General features: G+C 54.7%; 1 protein-coding gene and 1 long non-coding RNA gene across 3 annotated transcripts in view; one reads left to right on the top strand and one right to left on the bottom strand.

Moving 5' to 3' along the window:
• LOC146395873 (uncharacterized) overlaps nucleotides 1-8,614 on the bottom strand; it is a 979,457-nt gene that overhangs the window by 711,143 nt on the left and 259,700 nt on the right. The window lies entirely within an intron of this gene.
• The window catches only part of ADGRA2 (adhesion G protein-coupled receptor A2), a 38,143-nt gene that overhangs the window by 2,457 nt on the left and 27,072 nt on the right, over nucleotides 1-8,614 (top strand). The window lies entirely within an intron of this gene.

Below are 8,614 nucleotides of genomic sequence, written 5' to 3'. Positions count from 1 at the left end.
TAATGCTTTCCAGCCATGGCTAATTCCCATCGACGCCACTCCAAGGACAGAGCAGGGCCAACTCTTGATGAGAATATATTGGGACACAGTGACAGCCAACAGAACTACTAGCTCACCTTCCCATCCCAAACCATCCCCAAAGGAAGACCCCACCTTTTGTCCCAGGCCACTGTCACCTTCCAAAGGAACAGGCCCCCTGAGCCTAGCTGGACATCTCCATGGGGACAGCAGCCAGGGCAGACCAGAGCTGCCCATGAGAGCCCGCTGGTGCATGAGCCGGGGCGTGGGGGGGGGGGGGGAGGAAAGGGCGGTGAGTAAGACCAGTCATGGCCATATTCCTTGGATGCTCCCCTCAGGCTCCACCTGGTCCTGATCCCCTGACAGCCACCCCTCCTCCAAGCTGGCTTCTGAAGGAAAAAGAGCCCCTGTTCTTCTTAAGCAGAAGCTGTGCAAGGATTCTCTTTTGGGGCTCCAGTCCCTCCAGCAAACCCACCCTACCCAGCATGCATTTTGAGGGAAGAAGGAAGAGAAGGGCTGGGAAGGGGCTTCCTCTCTTCCAGCCTGGCAGCAAAGAGAGGCTAAGAGCACAAAAACCTTCACAGCCTCCCAAACTCCTCCTCTTTACTCTTTTATTACTTTTTTCCACACAATGTTCCCCTTTCACCTTTTTGCCCATCACCTGGTGCAAACAACAGGCCAGTGGTCTTCAAATTCTGGCTTTCCCCTCCCTCCCCTCCCCTGCTTTCCTCCAGCAAGGGCCCCCAGTCCCCTTCACACACCACCCCATCCCCTGGAAAGGGGAGGAACTCAGACCTCCACCTGGGGAAGCCTGGCCCAGTTCAGGCAGAGAAAGGGCTAGGTAAGGTGCCTGTCTGCAAGGGGCCTCCTGTCTCTGCTCAGAAAGCCTCTGGGCCATTCAACGGCAATCCTGGGAACAGTCCTGTTTCCCTCACGGAAAACCCGTCCACCTCCACCCTGTTATCTCAACCCCTGCCTTCTGTTTTTGTAGACCAAAGGCCCCCCTCTTCCCACCCCTGGCTTCCCCCCCCACCAGTGGATTTTCATTTGCAGTTTTCCAGGAAAGCAGAACTCTTGGCTTCCTTCCTGATCCATCTGTCCTACCCCACCCCCCAGTCTCGTGGCCCAATCCATGGGCAGTTGTGGGTACAAATGCTGGTCCAGAGCAGGAGCCTTAATGGGCCTGGGCGGAGGGCAAAGGCTTATCACAGGGAGAAGCTGCATGGGGGAGGGGATGCAGACCACTGCGAGCCCCCCCACCTCCCCTGGGCAGCAGCTGATGGGCCTGCCCTCTGGTTCTGGGCTCTGGGAGTTAAGAGTGGGGCAGAGGGATAAGGAATTCCAGGGGAGGACTGATAATGGATAACTCTAGAAGGAGATCTCCTACGAGGACCTCCCAGGACCTCTGAGCAGCCCCTCAGAGGATACCAGGCAGTGTCATAAAATCCCGGGCCCCTGGGCAGAATAGGGCCCTAGAGACAGGCAGGCCCAGCCCTTACATCTGACAGCTGAGCAGGAGGCGGCCAGATGAGGAGAGGGCCACGTCTGGCCAATGGCCATACACAGTTTAGCTGACTGATTCCAGAGTCAGGATTGGTTGAGTTCTCTTCGTTTTCCTCTCAGGTGAGAGACTCAGTGTTCACCTGGCTGGACTTGGGACCCAGTGGACACAAAAGCTGCTTTAAACAACCCAGTCCCTTCCCAGCAGGACCCAGGCCCTTTTGACCTGGGAACATTCCAAGGATGGGTGGGGAGGGGGCAGACATGGGACAGGGGCACTCACTCCAGACTCTCCCAGAGCCAACAAACCCTCACCTACTCAGCGGGCCCATTGCGGTGGGGGGCCTGGGGGGAGGTGCTGCCCACCACCTAGGCTGCCCCCCTAGGAGAGAAGGGGCCTTTGCCACACAGATGTGCCCAGCAGTGGCTGGGACTCTTTGCTCACCCTCTGGTGAGCTTCAGGAGCGTCATGGGCGGAGGGGAGCTCCAGTCGTCCAGCTCCGGATGGGGTCCTTTCCTCAGCGCCCCACACCCCAGCCCCCCGGGGTTCCAGTTAGGGGGAGCTGGGGACAAAGTGTGCCAAGCAGCCTCCACAGAGCCTGAGGGGTGGGGAGAGATGCTGGCTGGAGGGGCGGGGCCCACGCGGCCTCCCCACCCCCTTCCCTTCCACCCTCTTTCCTCCATATGGTTCTCATAAGGTCTGGGCTCAGAGACAGCAGCCAGAGGAAGTGGCTGTGTACAGAGAGCTTTTGTGCGGGAGAGGAGGGGGAGGGGGAGGGAGCGAAGAGAAAGAAGGAAAGGAGGGAAGAGGCTGAAGCTCCAACTCGCTCTCCCCTACCCTCCCAAAGGTGCGGGGTCTCGGCTGCAGCGCCCCCATGTGGCCTCCCGCTTGCCCGAAGTGAGGGGCCCAGAAAAATCCCAGCCCCTCCCTGACTCTCAATACCAGGGGCGGGGAGCTGGAGGCTACCAGCCTGGGTTCCTGGATTCCTGAGGCCTTTCCTGAAGGGCTGAGGAACCCTTAGGGCGCCCCCTTGTGCAGGACGTCAGGGCCCCGGGGTCCTACCTCGGGAAGATCACCAGGCAGAGAACAGAGAACAAAGCCCTCCTGCTTCACTGGTTGAGTCCCTGTCGCGCTAAAGGGACTGGGGAGGGTGGCTGGCTGGGCACCTATAGTTCAGCCCTCCAGTGGGGCCAGGACCCAGGACGGGTTATTGGGCCTGAACATCCAGAACCCACCCACGCAAGAACCCAGCCACTCCTACTTGCCGTTGCCGAGGGGGAGGGACTGGGAGTTGAGGGTTAATAGATACAAACCGTTACATTTATAATGGATAGACAATGAGGCCCCACTGCATAGCACAGGGAACTGTGTCCAATCACTTGTGATGGAGCATGATGGAGGACAGTAATGAGAGGGAGAGTGTGTATACATGTATGATTGGGTCACTTTGCTGTACAGCAGAAATTGACAGAATAATGTAAGTCAACTATAATAATAATGATAAAAAGAACCCAGCCACTCCTGACACCCCCCCCCCCAAGTCTTTTCCTGCTGCCTACCATAGCTCATCCTTGTGTTGGGGGGATGCAGTTCCTAGTCCTAGTGAGCCTGAGAACTTACCCCAAAGGCCCAGGCAAACCAATGTAATTTGAACCTCTTGGTAAATTGATCCTTAAATTTGGGGTCACGTTTGTAAAGGGAGCGAGTGCTTCGAAGTTTATGCCACAGGGGAGTTACTGGGATAAGATCTCTCTCCTGCAGGAGCAAAAAGTTCCAGCCTCTGAGTTGATCCCCAGCCTTCCTTTCAGTGAGCCGCCTTCACCAAAGCCCAGAGAGGGCAGGCGAGTCCCCCAGTGCCACACAGCCTGGACCAGGATCCCCTCACTCCTCCATCACCCTCATTTTGCCTCCCTGGGACCAAACAGAGAGCAGGGGAGGAGAGAGGAGGGAAATGGCCCTGGGCTGAGGAACCAGAAGGAAAATCCGGTAACTGCTAGGAAGGGACTGTTCAGAGGGGCTGTTTATTTTTATTCCCCCAGCCCAGCCGCTCTGTTCTATTTAGAGCTCAGACACTGACAGGACAAAGCTGCCTCCTCCCCTTCCTCCCTCCTCCGAGGGGCCCCCATCCTTCCCAAACTCCAGAACATTCCTTTGCTTTTAGGACTTGGTGATGGGGGTGGGGGGAGCAGAGACACTGCAGAGTGTAGCTCAGGCCGGCAGCCTCCCAGGACCCAGCGTTCCCAGCCTTGGGAGCGGGGAGAGGCAGCAAGGGGTGTGTAAGATGGATGGGGCCAGGTGAGGGCCAGGGGACCAATCTGTCACGGAGGAGCAGGGAACCGGCTGGAGAGAGAGGCTGAGGAGGGAGTTCCAGCCCGAACTTGAGGGTCCAGACATCTCCCAGCTGGAAAGTGAAGGGAAGGTCGGAGAGCCCCCTCCTCCCTCGCCTCTCCCCACCTCCCTCCCCCATGGTGCTTTGCCTGCTGGGAACTGTGTGTTGGGGCAGAAACGATAAACTTGAGGAGACTCAGCTTCCAGGATGGGAAAAACCATTAAGCGTAAGGAGTGGGAGTCTTCAATCCAGACCTTTCTTTTTTTTTTTTCCCCAGGGCCACACTCACAGTATATGGAAGTTCCCAGGCTAGGGGTTGGATTGGAGTTGCAACTGCCAGCCTACACCACTGCTACAGCAATGCCAGATCCTAGCCCCGATCTGCAGCCTACACCTCAGCTCATGGCAACACCGGATCCTTAACCCAGTGAGTGGGGCCAGGGGCCGGGGTGGAACCTGCATCCTCCGAGATAATAGGTTTGTTACCACTAAGCCACGTTGGGAACTCCCCAGACTCTTTTTTTTACTGAGAAGAAAACCCCCCAGAGAGGGGCCGACCTGTTCAAGGTCACACAGCTCCTAGCTAGACCATAGGGCTCCTGCTCTGGGTCAGGGTCAGCCCGTTCCCACACTGACCAGTCAGAGCTGTCCTCCCTGGGGACAGGGCAGGGAGATACACTAGTCTACTTCCTATGGATAGTGAGCCAGGGAGAGGGGCGGCCACCCTCATGATAGCCTAACCCATACAAATGTACTTAGGGACCACTGTACAAAATCACCGTACAGAGGATTGGGTGGGGAAGTGGGGACAGGAGGAAACTGCCTCCTGACTTCGGAAAACCAGAGGTCATGGACCATCCCCACCTTCCCGGGAGTTCTGCCTCTCCAGGTACCCACCCAGTCATTCCACCAATGCCTGCTATGTGTCCAGCCCTGTGCCAGGGGGTGAGAGACCTGGTCTCTGCCCTCAGCATCCTTGCAGTCTCATCATGGAGACTTGCATCCAGACTCACAAAGGGGGCAGTATCAGGGCCTAACTCTCCCAAGGAAAACCTCTGGGGTGGAAGGATTAAAGAACTCCTTTATACTTAGATAGAAAAGACTAATAACAGACTCGTCCTTTCAGGTTTATGTTTGTTTGTTTGTTTTGTTTTGTTTTGTCTGTTTGCCTTTTCTGGGGCTGCTCCCGCGGCACATGGAGGTTCCCAGGCTAGGGGTCTAATTGGAGCTGTAGCCGCCGACCTACGCCAGAGCCACAGCAATGTGGGATCCGAGCCGCGTCTGCGACCTACACCACAGCTCACGGCAACGCTGGATCCTTAACCCACTGAGCAAGGCCAGGGATCGAACCTGCAACCTCATGGTTCCTAGTCGGATTCGTTAACCACTGAGCCATGAAGGGAACTCCTCGGGTTTATTTGTATTTTAAATAAACACCTAAAAGCTTGATTCCCCAGTGGTGGGATTTTAACACCCAGCTTCCTCCCACTGGGCAGACATACACACACACATCTTCCTCCACCTTCCATGTGTGGGAGATGGTAGACATTAGGTCTCATTGTGTCTGTAGTACTGATGTGTTCCATGGAGCGGAGTACATAGTAGGTGTTCATGTTGGTTTGAAGGATGAATGAATGGATGTCCAGTGTGAGTGATTATGGCAGGCTCAATTCCGTGTGCTCAAGCCCTAGTGCTGGGGACCCCCGAATTCCCATCAGGGCACACTGACCACCCACCACCCACACCTGCAGGTATTCCTCCCCACCCCAGCCCCAGTTTCTTGGTTCTGCCTGCTGACCACCAAGATGCTGTGCCCTTAGAGAGAGAATAGGTTAGAGAAAAGGAGGCAGGGAGGCTTGTGTGTAGGCGCCACTGCAAGACAGTTTTCCCTCTTGACCTTGACCTCAGGCCCTGCCTGGACAGCCCAGCTTCAAGGCCGAGGTTAGAGGTCCTCTAAAGCCCGGGGAAGGGAGGCCCTACCAGGGTGTCCTTCTAACCAGTAGGTGCTCAGGGATGGCCAGACAAGCTTCCAGCCAGGATGAAGGAGGTACGGGAGTGCCATGCATCCTCTCCAGCCTTTATGTCCCCTGCAGTTAGGCCCCGTGGACGTAAAGGGCAGGCTTCAGTCTGAGATGTGGGTCAGAGCAGGGCCAGGTTTGGCGTACCCTTTGCTAAAATGCACACTTCATGAAACAGAATGTTGATTGCTCACTGGCATAATGTGACATTTGGTAGTCATATAGTTAAGCATTCGTTGATTGACGTTTGTAGCATTTATAGTTAAGTTGTTATTTTTTTTCTTGGTTTTTTTTTTTTTGTCTTTTTTAGGGCCTCACCCATGACATATGGAGGTTCCCAGGCTAGGGGTCCAATTGGAGCTGTAGCTGCCGGCCTACGCCACAGCAACGTGGGATCTGAGTTGCATCTGCGACCTACACCACAGCTCACGGCAACACCAGATCCTTAACCCACTGAGCAAGGCCAGGGATCGAACCCACAACCTCATGGTTCCTAGTCGGAGTCGTTAACTGCTAAGCCATGACGGGAATTCCCAGTCGTGACTTTTTTTTTTCTTCTGGTTTCAGATGCCCCTGTGGGGCCCTGGAAATGCTTCAAGGCCCTGGTACTGTGCCTGTGGGCGGGGCCAGGAAGTCCAGTTTCACCTCAGTGGTGTGGCTGGTTATGGGCCTGAGGCCTTTTTGGTGTCAGTGAGCAGACTGCCTTCTTCTCTCACTGATAGTCTCCCAAAGACCAGGTGCCAGCAGCGAGTGTTGGAGACGGGACCTTCCCAGCCTAGGGGGCCTTGGTGATGGCCTAAATTCCAGGCCCAGAATTCCTGGAGAGCACGGAGCCCCAGTGTCCTGGCCTGTGTTCCTTGTATCCATGTGTGCTGGGTGGGGCGGGAGGGGGATGCTGACATGTATGACTTCCTGCACATGTGAGAACCCTTTGGTTCAGGCATGTGCTGGCCTCACACCCCACAGAGCAGTGCCCACGTGACCCCTATGGGGTCATCTTTGATGTCCAGCTGGGATCTGGCAAGTTCCTGTGGCTGCCCAGAGGCCACAGGGCCTCTGCAGACGCCAGCCCTTGGCTCCTGTGGCCTCCAGCCTCATTAGCAAGCGGTAACTCTGCTTGCTTCTCTTCCCTAAAATAGGACCTGAGCCGGGAGGGAGTTCTGGAATGGACTCAGTGTGCCCCCTCTCCTTGGCCAGATTTCAGATTCTGGGGTAGAGAACAGGGGCCTCCAGGGACTGGCCCCCCTTCCTGTGAAAACGTGATGTTGGGGTGGTGGAGGGAGAGGAAGAAGCTGAGGATGCTGAGTTGGGCGAGCCTGGGTCTGAGGCGGGTGGCGTGGTTGGGAAGGACGTCCACCTGGAAGGCTCCCTGTGCTGGTGAGAGAGGAGGCTAGGGCTGTCTGTGGGGTGGGGTAGGGGGGCTAAGAGGGGGAGATGCTGGCATCACGTCTGCGACTCTGGACAGAAGCGTGGGCTGTCCTGCCTGTTTTCCTCCCATGAGAACCTAGTGTGGTGGGAACATTTTTTTTTGGTGGGAACATTTTCCTTCTATTGGATGAGGCTGTGTGTGTGTGTGTGTGTGTGTTTCATCTATCCCATTAGCAGCCGTGCCAGCTTCCTACGTGCCTCAAACACTCTCTGTCCCAAATCACTGGCCTCCCGTCTGTGACCAGACCCACAAGGGGCACCTCCAGAGAATTTAGCCTCCAAGAACAACTGAGGCCATTCTCCATATGATCTGGGTCTTGAGTAGATTCTCCCCAGCCCAGTCTAGGTTGTTAAGGCCAAAAGATCCATTTCTAAACCATGCCTGCATTTGCTGAAGTCTGTTCAAGAACTGGACATGGGGCCCACAGGATGAACAAGAAGAAACACTGCCTGATGCCCCAGTTTTGGGGAATGGCTTAGAAAGTGGGGGATTAGGGACTCAGCTATAGAGAAAAAATTCATTTCAAGACTCTCTAGAAAGAAAAAAGAGAGGAAAAAAAAAAAAAAAGAAAAAAAAGACTCTCTAGGAGTTCCTGTCGTGGTTCAGTGGAAGCGAATCTGACTAGTATCCATGAGGATGCAGGTTCGATCCCTAGCCTCGCTCAGTGGGTTAAAGATCTGGCATTGCCATGAGCTGTGGTGTGGGTCTCAGAGACGGCCTGGATCTGGCATTGCTATGTGGCTTGGTGTAGGCCACTGGCTACGGCTCTGTTTCCATCCCAAGCCTGGGAACTTCCAAATGCCTTGGGTGCAGCCCTAAAAAAGAAAGAAAAAAAAAAAAAAAAGACCCTCTAGGCTCGTCCCAGTTCAGTGATCCTTAAACAAAAATCTTTCACAGATAATTTTGAGATAATTTTTTTTTCTTTTTTTGGCTGCCCTGCAGCATATGGAGTTCCTAGGCCAGGGATCAGATCTGAGCTGCAGTTGGCCTATATAATGCCAGATCCTTTAACCCACTGTGCTAGGCCAAGGAGCAAAGCTGCTTCCTGGCGTTGCAGAAATACCACTAAGCCCATTGCACCACAGAAGGAACTCCGAGATAATTTTTTATTAAAAGTATTTTCATGGTGTAAGATTTTCATTTCTAAAGTCAGGGTTTCTCAAACTGGGATCCTCAGACATATTTGCAGGAAATAAAATACTTTTTTTTTTTTTTTTAGGGCTGCACCTGTGGCATATGGAAATTCCCTGGCTAGGGATCAAATCAGAGCTACAGTTGCTGGCCTACCCCACAGCCACAGCAACGCCAGATCCAAGCCG

The sequence above is a fragment of the Sus scrofa genome, chromosome 15, assembly GCF_054392235.1.
Source record: "Sus scrofa isolate SSC_HxYL_T2T_F1_AM1 chromosome 15, Sscrofa_HxYL_maternal_Yorkshire_Landrace_v2.0, whole genome shotgun sequence".
NCBI classification, from domain to species: domain Eukaryota; kingdom Metazoa; phylum Chordata; class Mammalia; order Artiodactyla; family Suidae; genus Sus; species Sus scrofa.
The sequence above is the reverse complement of the archived record's forward strand: the minus strand, read 5'-3'. Positions and strand labels throughout refer to the sequence as shown.